The 16200-nt window shown below is 37.3% G+C and overlaps 1 protein-coding gene across 5 annotated transcripts in view; it reads left to right on the forward strand.

Annotated features, from left to right (window-relative positions):
• The first annotated feature begins 280 nt into the window (after positions 1 to 280).
• LOC150100640 (DCC-interacting protein 13-alpha-like) overlaps positions 281 to 16200 on the forward strand; it is a 408578-nt gene continuing 392658 nt past the window's right edge. For 4 of the 5 annotated variants that reach the window (XR_016549161.1, XM_090401384.1, XM_090401387.1 and 1 more), the window contains exon 1: positions 281 to 530. The gene's annotated coding sequence lies outside the window, so the exon portion shown is untranslated. The remainder of the gene's footprint in view (positions 531 to 16200) is intronic. The other variant, XM_090401385.1, reaches the window with a different exon arrangement.

Genomic DNA, 16200 nt, shown 5'->3' on the forward strand with positions numbered 1-16200 from the left:
ATAAGAAAAGTCACCCTATTTATTAACACACACACATACACGCACATCCTATTGATTAATATACGGGTATTAAGAAACCGGAATTTTGTCCCTTAGGACTGTTGAACTTAAAAATAAACATTGTCATATGTAAAGTTTGGGCTTTTTTTTTTATTGTGCAATATATTATTATATTATGTATCGTATGGCTGGCAGATGATTCACAGGACATAGGGGTGTAACATGTAACGGAGATGATCGCTTTTACATTTCGAGTTTTAAAGTGTGTTGAAATGATTAAGAGGTGTTTCGATTTTCGGTTGTGATTTTTTTTTTTTTCTTTTTTAGTCGGGCTTTAATTTTGAGGTGTGGATATTTTGACAGTGCAATAGGAATACAGCTATGCCCTTTCACTCGTTTCTGAATTTATACTTTGCTATGATAATATTGACACGATAATTGAATGTTAGGTGCGGTTTTTGATTGTTTATTGTATAGTATCTGAAGAAAAGTCACCGTAATTTGTGTTTTTCACTGTGAGCAGAAAATATGTAAGCTATATAGATGGTGTACTGAGTATATTGTTATATTGAATTTATTTTGCTTAGCATGGTTCTTTACTATCAGGTACCACACTTGATAGTAAAAGAGTGCTGTCTTAGCTGAAAATAAATAAACAATAATCGTCATATAAACAGGAACACTTATATTTCTAACCATTCCATGTATTTTTCCCACTGTACACTCACTTAATAGTTTTTAACATAATTTACTCCAGTAACAATTTAAAATGGTTAATCGCTTATAAAATTCAAATGCCCATAACGATTATAATTAAAGAAACACCACCAAGAACTTTCTTTTAGCCTTGATTTAAAAGTAAAATAATGTTATTAACATTATTTTTATTAATATTATTACACTCTCCATGGAGCTCAGCAGACTCATCTTGGGAGGTTCATTCAACTGACAACATATCATACTGAATCTTAAAATCCTTAACACTCCTTGCATTTACAACATATTCTGGTAATGCGTTCCATTCACTTACAATTCTCCATGTGGTTTTGGGAACAGTTGTCATTCTAATGAACACACCATGTGTCTAGATGCTGTCATGAAATAATATTTTCCTATCTAATTAGTCAACATTATGAAATTTAGGATGGCAAGAAGTAAGGTATTCAAACAATTTGATTGTATGATTACTCATCACCACTGATCACTAACCCAAAGTATACTTGAAGGTAAGAAAGAGGCCTGATGCCACCTAGCCTTGATTCTTTCTTGGCCTTTTTTGCTTAGTAGTTTGCAAATATGACATTCAAGCATTTTTCTGCAGTTTCTGTGGATCAAAAACATTATTTTTATTTATTTCCATAGTTGTAAACTTTAGACTTGCACTTTGAAGGGATTGCTCCCTTCTGCCAAAAAAAGAAAAGAAAAAAAAAGTAGAACTGTTTTGGGGGATTGCAGTTTGCAGTAAATTTGCCCATCTTTTGTCTATGAAAGCATTAAACATTTGGTGGCCCATTGATCGCTGGTGAGACACAGTCTCGTCTAACTTTGCTAAGCCCCTCCCTCCAGCAGGAGGGAGGGGCTTAGCAAGTTTGATTCCACAAACAGGATTCTGGCAGTAGATGATCTGGATGATAAGGTGGTAGCTGACTTTGATCTGCCATGTTTGGCCTCCACAGTTGTGGTTGCTGTCTTCTCCTCAAGACAAACGCATGCAGCACAGGTTACACTTTCCATGGGTATGCTTAATATGCTCCAATTAATTAGAGCAGTACTGCCTCTTACAATACAACAGCAAAGTTCTGTAGGCTGGATCTGAGAGTAAGCTTCCTAATGCATTAGGGAAGCTCTCAAATCTTTGATGCTTTCAGGTTTATGCACTAGCTGGTGGGAAAATTCTTAATGCACTGGGAGATTTCCCAACCAGCTAGAAAAAGTTATCAAAATTAAGTGATACTGCAGATTACTAGAAAATAAAAAAAAAATCAGAAAAAAAAATAAAAATGCACTTCTCTCAAAAGTTAACTTCTAATCATATCAATGGTTATGTTGATGACAGCACACTCCATTCTTCATATTTGTTACATACCTCTGCATTGCTCAAATGATTAAGGTGTCTAGATCTTTAATAACTAGTGTCTTAAACACCAATTTGATTCATTCTCCACTGTAATAAGGATAATATAGTGAATTTCAGTGCAACAAAAACAGATGTTTTAATTCTTGTAAGAATGATTTCACTTGACTCCTCTTTAGTTTTGGTAATATCAAATTTAGTGTTGGTATTACTTCCAAGCCTCCATGGAGTCTGAAGACTCTGCAGGAGGTCAAGCACTCAGGCCACAATAACTGTCATACATTGCTTTGAACACATTCAGTGTTGGAGCACACTCTGGCAATGCATTTCACTCATTAGCCCCCCCCCCCCCCCAACAGACAAGCAGTTCTCCACCTCTTCATTGACATAACCTTTGTATAGCTTCCAGAGATGACTTCTTGTTCTTTCATCACGTATTATCCTATGTAATAAATTCACTGTATCTATTTGATAGGCTCCTCTCTCCAACTTATACATCTCAGCCATGTCACCCCCCCCTTTCCTCTTCCTATCTGCCAAGCTTTGAAGGCCACATTCTCTCAATCTGCCCTCATACTTTAATATTTCAGAGTACTGAGACAATGTAAATTATTTGCATCTGTACTTTTGACAAAGTTATCACCAGTATAGCCAGGTGACCAGATCTGTGCACAGAAATCCAAACTAATTTGCACATTATACTGTGGAACTATCACCACCTTATCTGTGCATGTCAGCATGTTCTTTTCATTTTAGCAGAAATTTTTTGGGATGAGTCTTACAACTTTTGCAATATGTACCCCGAACTTCAGTTTCCCATCCACCAAGATATCCGGATCTTTGCCTCTTCCAATATGGTACATCTAATTCCATATCATCTCTGGCCAAATTGCAGAACTTTTCACTTAACAACATTGAAATGACATCTTCATTCTTCAGTCCAAAGCACCAACCTATTCAAATCCTCTTGTAACAACAATACATCATAACTTCCTGACATTGCTCTTCCTAATTTAGTATCATCAGCAAACAACTGAATATCACCTTTCACATCATGAACTATATCATTGATATATAAAGTAAATAACAGTAGTCCCAGAACAGAACCCTGTAGTACTCCACTTATTTTCCCTTTCTGGGACACTGCACCACCATACAACTCATGGCTTGTATCAGTCAACCATCATTGTAACCAAGCTACCATCTTCATCCTGCTCAGTGTCAACAGTAGCTTATCATGTGCCATTCAAATGATTCAGATAAATCACAGTATAAGCATCTCCCGTGTCCAATACACTACTCACCCTATTATAACATTTAACTAAGTTACTGAAGCATCACCCCCCCCCCAACAAACAAATCCATGTTGCTCTTTGAAAAAATTTTCATTCTCATCAATCTAGATTTGTATTGTCTCTAACCAGCCGCCTACAATTTGACACTACTGACTTGAATTCTCCCATATGCATTGACACTTTTTTTTTTATTCTTTCCCTCTTTTGGGACTGTTTCAGTTAGCAGACTCTCATTGAACAACCACGTCAAGGACACTGCCAGCTCTTTTGCACATTCCTGTAATATATATGTAGTGATATCCCATTCATTCCTGCAGCCCTATTGACATTAATGTTACTCAATATGCTGGACACTTCCCATTCTTGAGCGGTCAATCCTCTGTCCTTCCTATTTAATCCCACTACATGAAATATATTAATGGGATACTCTAATAATAAATTTAGTTTAATCCTTTATCCAAGTATGAGCAAACAAAGTTTGCACCTGAAAATATCTTCAGGACTGAGGTAAGGTAGTACAACACTGGGCAACTCGCAGCAAAGGTGGATCAAGCTCTCAATTCTGTCTCAGTATCTCCCATAATGCACAGCACATCTCCTTGCGGACATGCATACTGCTATGCATTAAGGGAAGGGCCACTACCCATACCGGTTTCGACCTTTATTGAGGTCTTGTCAGTGGGAGCCAGGCCCAGAGTGGAGATACTAAGGCAGAAGCAATAGGAGAAGTCATCCTTACCTATAGGAGTTGCCAAAAGGTGTGCCACCTTATTATTAAATTACTCTGGATTTAGAGAAAGTTGTTTGAAAGTTTATTTTTCACTTGGTTAGACTATAATAAATTTAGTTTAATCCTTTATCTAAATGTGAGCAAACAAAGTTTGCCAATGAAAATATCTTCAGGACTGAGGTAAGGTAGTACAACACCGGGCAACTCGCAGCAAAGGTGGATCAAGCTCTCAAAATGTGATCTGTGTGCCATCTCCAGCAACTGAAGTCAATCTTTCATACTCACCCTTTCTTCTTCTTCTTGAAACATAACATAGAATTCTCTACAGCTTTGCTTTATTACTTCAGCCAGTCTCCTTTCATATGCTAATTTCTCTTTTCTTATTACACATCACCTTTCTAGCCTCTGCCTCATACTCTTCCTCCATGATATCCACTTTCTCAGAAGTTCGTACATAATTCCCTAATTCATCCATTTCACCACTACTTTATTTATTCTCAAAACTTTAGGAATGCAATATAACATTGCCACAAGTAATTGATTGTTGACCACATACCAGTAACTACTGAGATCAAGCTGCTGCATATCACCAGTCTACTTTCTTAATTTATTATAGTTCCCTTGCTTTGTAATTCTACACATCTCTTGCTTCACGAAGCTTGTACCAGACTAGCTACTCCCCCCCCCCCCCCCATCAAAACCACACAATCACTCTCCCCAACTGGTGAAATCTACATACTGGCTACTGAATTAGAAACTTTTATACAGATTTATGTAAATGTCAATAATGCACCATATATCAAAATATTTAGTCCCGTGCATTATCATGTGTTCTAGGCAACTATTTAAGAATGCTGCAGCAAGTAATTGAAGCAACACATGAAACTTAAATGTCACATTTGATGATATCATCTCGTACAGCGATGACAGAAGATGTTGATAAATTATGGATTTTTAAGGTGAATGGAAGGATGGTGTGTGTGTGAAGTGTGACTTGAATGTGGAGTTGATGGGCAGTAACATATTGTCAACTGAAGGTAATAGTAGTGAGAATGTAAGGAGAAGAATGAGTGCTCATCTGATAGCAAAGAGAGGTACTGTAAAAGCAGACTGGAAGTGTCTAATTATAGGCCTTTAAGATCTTGGAGAAAGTAGTGAAGGACCGTATACAGCATTGGGCAGATGAGGGTAATGTTATCTGTGAGAGTCAACATGGATTTGTGAAGGGGTGCTCTTGTTTTAGCAATATGCTAGTCTTTTATGATAAAGTTACAAGAGCATTAGATGAGGGAAAGGCATATACTCCCATTTTCTTAGACTTAGCGAAGGCATTTGGCAGGGTGCCACATGATAAGTTGATATTTAAGTTGCAGCACATGGGTCTGGATGTCAGATTGGTCAACTGGATTCAGGATTGGCTGTCCAATAGGTATCAGGAGAGTTGTGTATGGTGAGGCAGTTTCAAGGAAGCAGAGGGTTACAATTGGGGTCCCACAGGGCTCAGTACTGGGACCTATATTGTTTAACCTTTATATTAATGACATTGTCAGTGGTTTGCAAGGGGATATTCAGTTGTTTGCGGATGATGCGAAGCTGGGAAGGATTATTAGTAATAGTACAGATGTGCAGCCCTGCAAGAGGATTTGAATAAGCTAGATAGATGGGCAAATGAATGGGGGTGTCGATTTAATGCAGCAAAATGTAAGGTCTTGAGGTTTGGGAATCATCGATGGGACACTACATACTCTATGGGAGGAGTTATACTGGAGGAATATTGTTTAACCTATATTGTTTAACCTTTATATTAATGACATTGTCAGTGGTTTGCAAGGGGATATTCAGTTGTTTGCGGATGATGCAAAGCTGGGAAGGATTATTAGTAATAGTACAGATATGCAGCCCTGCAAGAGGATTTGAATAAGCTAGATAGATGGGCAAATGAATGGGGGTGTCGATTTAATGCAGCAAAATGTAAGGTCTTGAGGTTTGGGAACCATCGATGGGACACTACATACTCTATGGGAGAAGTTATACTGGAGGAAGTAGGGGAGACAAGAGATCTGGGGTTGATGATTGATAGAAACCTGAAATTTAGGGGACATATTGCAAAGGTGGTGAAGGTAACACAGAGGATTGCTGCAATAATGAGAAGGATGCTGACCTGCAGAGATAAAACAGTTATCATTCCGTTGTATAAGACCCTGATCAGACCACACTTGGACTATTGTTCTCAGATTTGGTACCCAGGATTTGAAGGGGATAAATTAACTGCGGAAACGGTACAAAGACGGATAACAAAGATGGTTTCAGGACTGTACGATGATAGTTATGAGGATCGGCTGAGGGAATGTGGACTGCAGAGTTTTGTGGATAGAAGGAGAAGAGGTGATATGATTGAGACTTTTAAACTGTTGAGAGGTGGCTACAGGGTTGACACTGGGGAGTTCTTTTGCTTGGTTGAACAGTGGGAAGGAGTGATGACAAGAGGCCATCCCTAGAAGTTACAAAAGGAAACTGTGAGCAAGAGGGTGAGGAGTGGTTTCTTTGCATGGAGGGTGGTTGAGTCATGGAATGCATTGCCTGATGGAGTGGTGGGAGCGAGAACGGTCAATGAGTTTAAGGAGTGGTATGATAGACTTTTTGTTTCTTGGGGGGGGGGAGGAACCTCCCCTCAATGAGTTTTAGTAGTCTTTGTGTTTCTTAAGAAGGACCTCCCATGAAGAGTCTTTTGACTCCATGGAGGCCTGAATAATAATAATAATAATAATAAAAAGAGCAGCAATGAGTAGTAAGAAAGTTATGAAAAAGCAAATGAGTGATCTGCTGAAAGAAATGTTCGATGGCTGCATAAATGGTCAGTAATCGTCAATAGTGTTGATCACAATGGGAAAACAAAGGATCTTTCAGAGTTCGATAAAGGGCTTATTCTGGATGCCTGTCTGACTGAAGCTAATTTTGAAAAGAACAGAGCTGACTGGTTTCTCAAAAGGCTAGATATTCTGGATGTTTTATCAGTGGAAAAAGCCCATATTGCTTGTCTAAGAGATGTAAATATGGTCCTAAGGCAGTCTGTCAGGAACGAGATTGCTGTCTTTATTTGTATGCGCAAAAAAGAACTTCCTGTGTGCAGCAATTGACTGAAGCATTTAATGAAGACTGATCCCGACCCACATCTCAGGAATTGAAATGCCTATGCAGAAACCACTGATTTCTGCAAAGAACCAGAAAGTTCATCTGGACACTGGAGGACTGGACATGTTCTGTTGGAACAGAACAAGCCCCCTGATATTGCTGGAAGGTGTCCTCCAAAGGATATCTGAACCTTGTTGCTGATCAAGTTCATCCAGCAATGTTGACTTTTTATCCAGCAGGTGACAGTTGTTTCCCAGAAGACAGTGCAATTGTGCATCGTGCAAGAATTTTTAAGGAATGGTTCAGCAAGAATGATAGCAATTTCCACCATCTTCCTTGCCCATCACAAAGCCCAGATTCAAACCCCATTGAGAATGTAGATAAACAGATCCAGGAGCAGAGTCCTCTTCTATCAAATCTGAGTGAATGCTATGTTGTAAACATAGATGGAGGGCCAACATGGTACTAATTCAGTGTCTGGTATGCGTGCTATCATTACTATTTGAGATATATTAAATTTAACACACTAGTCTCACGTGTTATTTCAGCTACATGCTGCATAGGATGATTGTTCCTAAGTAGCTCAAGAAATTTGATCTTCTTACACATGATATTTTTGCTTCATTGGTACTTTCATAATTCAAGTTGCCCATTATTGTCATCTTCCTGTTGCTCACTAATTTCATCTGTCTGAACATTTTGGAATCATATCCCTCTGCATTCCCTGACCTGTAGCAACATCCCACTAAATATCTAAAATTTGTACTAACCTCAACCTCACACCAAATGACCTTAAAGCCATTATCATTATTGCATTTCTGAAGTTCCACACTGAGAGGACACAACTGTTCTGAAATCATCAGTAATACCCTACTTCCTCTTTTATCTTTTATGTGATTTTGAAAAATGCCATAACCATAATATTCTATCCTGCGAGCTCATCATCCTCTGTAAATCGTGTCTTGCTGATACCAATGATTTGTGGGCCAACTAACTGTATCAAGGCCACAAACTTTGCACCCTTATTCCTAATACTCCTTGCATTGGTGTATAAGCACAGAAACTTTCCCCTGATTCTGCTTTCTTTTCCACAATTCCTTCTCATTGAGGCCATTCCTAATGTGGATCATCTGTAGCAAACCTCTCTCCTGCCTTCAAATTTATCCCATACATCAACTAACTGAAGTCCCTTTCTTCTTGCAAATTCTAGTTATCTTGACATTTGTGATGATTGCTCTTCTCCTCAACTTTCTACTATCATAAATTGATAGCACTTAAAATTCTTCCTCTCACACTATTTCACTTCACTATTCCTAGCAACACTCACAAATTCCATGCTACCTCATTTACATTTCCTCGCAAGTCATTTGTTCCAACCAGCACAGACAGCTCCTCTCCAGCCTTACTCTTCCTACTATTACTCCTCTCAGACATACTTTTGGCACCTCCTCTATTTTTACATATTTCATCACAGATTCTTCATGTAACACTACACTACTTTCCATTGCAATCATTCATCTCTGATTTATCTGCCACTTTCACCATCCTTCTTACACTTTCAACTACCAATCTCTTCTCTAAATATCTTGTTATACTCTGCATGATCCACAATTCATTTCTCAATCTTACCAGTTCTTATCTGATGTCTTGATTTACATTCATCGCTTTCATGATGTCTTCTTTACCATTCTTCATTCGTTCTTCTGCCATTCTACCATCTTTTGCATCTTCTTCTGCCTTACTGTACTCTGTCCAGTCATTCACCACATTTGCACTACATTTATATTGCTTACCTCATTTATGCAGCCATCGAACATTTCTTTCAGCAGATCACTCATTTGCTTTTTCATAACTTTCTTACTACTCATTGCTGCTCTTTTTATTATTATTATTATTATTATTCAGGCCTCCATGGAGTCAAAAGACTCATCATGGGAGGTCCTTCTTAAGAAACACAAAGACTATTAAAACTCATTGAGGGGAGGTTCCTCCCCCCCCCCCCCAAGAAACAAAAAGTCTATCATACCACTCCTTAAACTCATTGACCGTTCTTGCTTCCACCACTCCATCAGGCAATGCATTCCATGACTCAACCACCCTCCATGCAAAGAAACCACTCCTCACCCTCTTGCTCACAGTTTCCTTTTGTAACTTCTAGGGATGGCCTCTTGTCATCACTCCTTCCCACTGTTCAACCAAGCAAAAGAATTCCCCAGTGTCAACCCTGTAGCCACCTCTCAACAGTTTAAAAGTCTCAATCATATCACCTCTTCTCCTTCTATCCACAAAACTCTGCAGTCCACATTCCCTCAGCCGATCCTCATAACTATCATCGTACAGTCCTGAAACCATCTTTGTTATCCGTCTTTGTACCGTTTCCGCAGTTAATTTATCCCCTTCATATCCTGGGGACCAAATCTGAGAACAATAGTCCAAGTGTGGTCTGATCAGGGTCTTATACAACGGAATGATAACTGTTTTATCTCTGCAGGTCAGCATCCTTCTCATTATTGCAGCAATCCTCTGTGTTACCTTCACCACCTTTGCAATATGTCTCCTAAATTTCAGGTTTCTATCAATCATCAACCCCAGATCTCTTGTCTTCCCTACTTCCTCCAGTATAACTTCTCCCATAGAGTATGTAGTGTCCCATCGATGGTTCCCAAACCTCAAGACCTTACATTTTGCTGCATTAAATCGACACCCCCATTCATTTGCCCATCTATCTAGCTTATTCAAATCCTCTTGCAGGGCTGCATATCTGTACTATTACTAATAATCCTTCCCAGCTTTGCATCATCCGCAAACAACTGAATATCCCCTTGCAAACCACTGACAATGTCATTAATATAAAGGTTAAACAATATAGGTAAAACAATATTCCTCCAGTATAACTCCTCCCATAGAGTATGTAGTGTCCCATCGATGTTTCCCAAACCTCAAGACCTTACATTTTGCTGCATTAAATCGACACCCCCCATTCATTTGCCCATCTATCTAGCTTATTCAAATCCTCTTGCAGGGCTGCACATCTGTACTATTACTAATAATCCTTCCCAGCTTCGCATCATCCGCAAACAACTGAATATCCCCTTGCAAACCACTGACAATGTCATTAATATAAAGGTTAAACAATATAGGTCCCAGTACTGGGCAGATGACCCCAATTGTAACCCTCTGCTTCCTTGAAACTGCCTCACCATACACAACTCTCCTGATACCTATTGGACAGCCAATCCTGAATCCAGTTGACCAATCTGACATCCAGACCCATGTGCTGCAACTTAAATATCAACTTATCATGTGCCACCCTGCCAAATGCCTTCGCTAAGTCTAAGAAAATGGGAGTATATGCCTTTCCCTCATCTAATGCTCTTGTAACTTTATCATAAAAGACTAGCATATTGCTAAAACAAGAGCACCCCTTCACAAATCCATGTTGACTCTCACAGATAACATTACCCTCATCTGCCCAATGCTGTATACGGTCCTTCACTACTTTCTCCAAGATCTTAAAGGCCTATAATTAGACACTTCCAGTCTGCTTTTACAGTACCTCTCTTTGCTATCAGATGAGCACTCATTCTTCTCCTTACATTCTCACTACTATTACCTTCAGTTGACAATATGTTACTGCCCATCAACTCCACATTCAAGTCACACTTCACACACACACCATCCTTCCATTCACCTTAAAAATCCATAATTTATCAACATCTTCTGTCATCGCTGTATGAGATGATATCATCAAATGTGACATTTAAGTTTCATGTGTTGCTTCAATTACTTGCTGGATAAATAAATATCCCTAAGTAGCTCAAGAAATTTGATATCCTTACTCTCACATGATATTTCTGGCTTTCAGTCAATACTTCCACAGTTCATTACCCATTATTATCATCATTCTGTCCCAAATTTCCAGTCAAAGATTTCTCTTCTTGGGCTATCCTACACTTTCATCTTCCTGTACATACTCATTGCATTTATGTTTTTCTCACCCTCCAAAAAACTCATGGTTCTCTTATGTTCAAGGTTCTGTTTCTGACCTATATAAATTGTAATGCTATATAAATTCATTCATTTCAAAAAAGGACAATTCACTTAATGGATAATCATCCCTCTCTCTCTTTCACACTGATTATTCCCTCCAATCACTTTCTCATCATATCGTGTTTACATTGTCTTTTTTAATACACATTTTAATTAAAAACTTGAGCATTTCTTTCAGACATATCAAATCACTTTCTCTTATATAAAGTGGAAAATCCATAAATATACTTCATTGTTTCCTGTTTTTGCAAAGAAAATACTAACATGTTGCATAGTAACAGACTGACAGCATCAAATTTTACAATCAGTATGTGTGGCAAAAATCTAACTAAATATAGGAAATTCAGTAAAGAAATAACTCAGAAATATAAAGAGGTTGGTTGGTCAATTTGTGATTTATGGCCAAAGCACCTCGGGCTATGTGACTATTGTATTATCCCCATTCATTATATGTGTTCTAATGGCTGACTTGCCCATTTTGCTGGAAGAAAAATCCAAGTTCCTGGGAAGAAAAATCCTGCCACCTCTGTATAGTGTAAGGAGGCAAAGAAAACCCTAGTGTTCATTATTTATATGGATCACTAGGGTTTTCTTTTCCTCCTTAGGATAATATAATATACATTATCCTCAGAAAGGATAATGTACATCCTTGTCTTATACCAGATTTAACATTAAACCATCTTCCTGTACTTCAGTTCTAACTACTGTCTTACAACTGAAAAAACTAAGTATTGCTTGATATAATGCTCCACTGACTCAATACAACTGTAGCATTTTGAATAGCTTCTCTCTTGGCACCTTGTCATATGCCTTTTCTAGATCTACAAATTGTGTCTACTTTAAAGATTAAACTAAAAAACATTTCTAAAAACAATCATACTTGAAAGACTTGATATCTTAGCTCAGAAATTAGATCATGTAGGATATAAAACAGAAGACAATACACTTGAATGGCAGGTGCCAAGCAATTCTACTTCACCATGATTTTCACAAGATACAAGATAAAGAAACTTACAGGAAAGAAATGGAACAAACAACTCAAATGTTTAAAAAAAGGGGGAGGTGTTGGGGGAACTATATTAAAATCTATAGACAATAGGAAAGACACCTAAAAACTATAAGAAGAATGAAATAGATAACTGTCCAGTTCTAACTAAAGATGTAAGAAAAGCACTTAAAAGTTGAAGAAAATAAAGCACTGGGTCCAGATTTAGTTATACTTGATGATACCATTAATGCTAAAAAATTTAGAGATAATGGTATCATCCATTTAACAAAAATATGTAATATATGATTATGATATCTTGCCTAAAACTGTGGAAAACTCTATCATCCCAATACTGAAAAGCCAAATTCACTAATGTGTCCTGATTATGTGAAAATGTTGACAGAAACTTGAGGAAGTTGTTGCAGCAGGTAAAGAAGAATAGTGTTGTTGGGAAAGCCGTAGCATGTTGCCCAGATATGATAGCATGAATTGAGGAGGAGAGCAGAGATAATGAATAGTAAGATGGCTGAGTTGTGTGAAGCAAAAGGGGTTCATTTGTAAATCTGTGGAGTGAATTTGAAGGGAGTTGGAATGGTATGAATGTCGAATAATTGTGATGAATATGATTTGGGGCCTCCCTCGATGAGTCTAATGACTCCCTGGAGTTGCCCGTAATAATAGTAATAGTATAAAGCTGATGGATTACATTTGAATGGGTTTGGTATTGGGCATTTAGAAAGGCTATTGTTTTCTGAGAAGGCACAGTCAAGAAGTTAATGTAGTAAATGATCATTCTACTTGTTAAGCAGAATAGCACTAAATGGATTGTATGACAGGAGGGAAGATAGATATGAGGTTGAAGATGTGATTGCAGCAGCACAAGTTGATGGAATGCATAAAGATCAAGATGAGACAGATAGGAATGGAAATCACAGTCAGGATCAGGGAATTGGGAGTGATCAGACAAGAGAGAGAGAGAGAGAGAGAGAGAGGGGTAATATAGCAGCTAGAATAGAGAATGTTGGTACTGGTAGAATGACCTCAAACACACAGGGATTGTTATGTTTATACACAGATGTAAGGAGTATTCGAAATGAGTGCAGAGTTTGTTGCATTGATTGAGACAGTATGCTCATAAATAATTGGAATAAGTGAAACTTGTTTGTCTGAGGAGAATGTGATGTCAGGAATAGAATTAGAAGGATATATAATTTTCTTGAAGGATAGAAATGTGAAGAGAACTCACATTTCAGTGTCTTAAACTGATTAATTATTTATGACTTCTTGTGACTCTTTAACAAAACGATGCATAAAATTTTGTAAAAAAAACCTATATCAAATCCTTTTAATCTTCATAGTCATCTGAATCAATGTTCGAATCACCATCACTTTCACTTACATTAATTACCAAAGGTTTGCATAATTCTTCAATAATTTCATCTGTCCCAATACATATTTTTCAATTAGGCGACATGAGAGTGATATTTTCCCTAGTTTTGAACTGTAATACTTTTAATTGTCTTATCTGAAAACTTTAAAAAAGGTTCGACATATCAGTATTCCCAGTTACGTTATGATGACTAATAAAATTCTTCTCCTTCATACCCAAACATGCTCAATAGCATTAATATCAATGATATGGTGGTAGTCTCAAAGCAGGAATCCATTCTCTTCAAGTATTGTATTGAATTTAAATAGTTTAGTTTTGGGCAAGTTTCTTTTGACTAAGTTGAGCAATTTAATTTTTCTCAAATCAGAGGAATGAGAAATGTTATTTACAGTGCCAGTCCATAATGACTTGCTTCCTATTAGAAGAATTGGGAACTTTCTTTAATTGGATGGAGTGATATGGAGCATTATTAGTTATAACAATTGCATTTTTAGGGAGGTTTGGAATCAATTTTTTCATCTGCCCACTTTTCAAAGATCATAGAATTCACTTGCCCATGGTAATCTCCAGTTATTGAATTGGCTTTGTAAAGTAAATTTAAATTCAGTAAAAAAACCCATTTCTCTGCCTACACACAAAATCATTATGCGGCGTGAGGTATTTGCTTTCAAATCCTGCATTCTAGATAAACCTACGTTGCTTTACTTCATGATAAGTTTCATTTTATTCTGTGACTTTTTGAATCAAAATCCAATTTCATGAAGTATTGCCCTTATAGTTTCTCTTTTCCAAGGAAAATTAATTTTTTCTTTCAGCACAGGAATCAGTTTAGGAACAGTTGGCCTTTTTTTGACTGCATAAAATTTGTGAATAGTTCTTATAACATCTACATCAAAATCATTCAAAGCTATGTTTTTGATGGTTTTCTTTCTCCGGAGGTTTTTAGGAGATTTAAATTTTGACTTATCTTCACTTTTTGATTCCCTATGAATTCTTTAAAAAAAATGATTCCGATAGGACTGCAATTTCACTTGCACGTTTTGTGGCCTAAAAAATTGGAGCAAGACTGCTTTCTAATGATTCTTTTTCACAGAATGTCAGTACATTATGCAATATTCTTTTGCAAGCTATGAAACTCCAGAACTTGTTGACGGTAGTACTAGATCCATCATACAAGTAAAAAGTGGCAACAAAAAATCAACACAAAAAAGCAACAACAAAAAATCAAGCTAGAACAGTGACAGACAAAAAAAGCATGTGATTTTGCATGTTGGTGACAAATTCATACATTCTTTATTCCTTTTCACCCTACAATATGAATTGACTCTTCTTGGTACTCCCGCTATGATTCTATCGACTGTGGGCAGACATTATGTTAAGGATATTGAAAACACTTCAAAAGCAAAAGTACCATATAGATCTTTAGAGATGCACAAGATAGAAACATGAGAGTGATATTTTCCCTAGTTTTGAACTGTAATACTTTTAATTGTCTTATCTGAAAACTTTAAAAAAGGTTCGACATATCAGTATTCCCAGTTACGTTAGTGAAGAGCCATGGTGACACGTCAATAAGTGAAGAGCCATGGTCACCAACCTCCAGATCAGAAATGGCACTTGAATGAATATGTGTGTGTGGGGGGGGGGACCTGTATGGAATGCAAGGACTTATGTGGGAAGGCACTGGCTAGTTTTCCAATTTGCCTCAATTTCTTCTCTAGGACAAACTTGAAAACTGGTGAGTGCAACTAGAAAGCAGCTGCACTGAACCAAAATAAACATATTTGCACCTTTATTATTTTTTTAATATAAAAATACACTTCAGAATTTTATAATTTTTGCCAAAAAAGTAAAGAAACGTTTGCTTCTGCATTGACATATGGATCTTCAAAAGATACACAGATACTGCAAAGAAAACCAATAAATCAGTGATAAACAGAATAAAGCCAGATTGCTCCCTTGAAGCTATGATCATCAACTTTGGACATATTATCTGAGCAAATGACAATCTGGAGAAGATGATGCTTGCTAAAGTTGATAGAAGTAGGAGAAGAGGAAGACCAAGAATTAGATGGGTGGATGGAGTTAAAGAAGCAGCTGGAATGCACCTGGAAATTCTGAAAGATATGGCCAGGGACAGATCAGAATGGAGAGTGTATGTTCATAGAATCACCAGGAGTCGAAAATGACTCGATGGAACATAACAACAACAACAACTGAACAGTTAGGTTTACACCATTACTAACTTCCTTCAGTTCTTTTTCCAGATTAATTTGTTATTGTTGTCATATCTTGTATTTCAAATTTCTAATATTTCTAACAACTGCATTAATTTACCAAGATTCTTCTCCCCTGATGCTTGATTTCTAAGATTATCATAATCACCTGCCTTATATATAAATTCCTTTCTTCTTGACATCTCAGCATATCTACTTATTCCCTACATCAAGACCACGTAGTCACTCTCTCCAAGTTGGAGCAGAGATGACATTTCAGATACAGTCGAGTCATTTGATGCCAGAACCAAATCCAAAACTATTG

This window comes from Typopeltis vanoorti, chromosome 12, assembly GCF_054136105.1.
Source record: "Typopeltis vanoorti isolate ZY-2024b chromosome 12, IOZ_Tvanoo_1.0, whole genome shotgun sequence".
In the NCBI taxonomy this organism is placed as follows: Eukaryota; Metazoa; Arthropoda; class Arachnida; order Uropygi; family Thelyphonidae; genus Typopeltis; species Typopeltis vanoorti.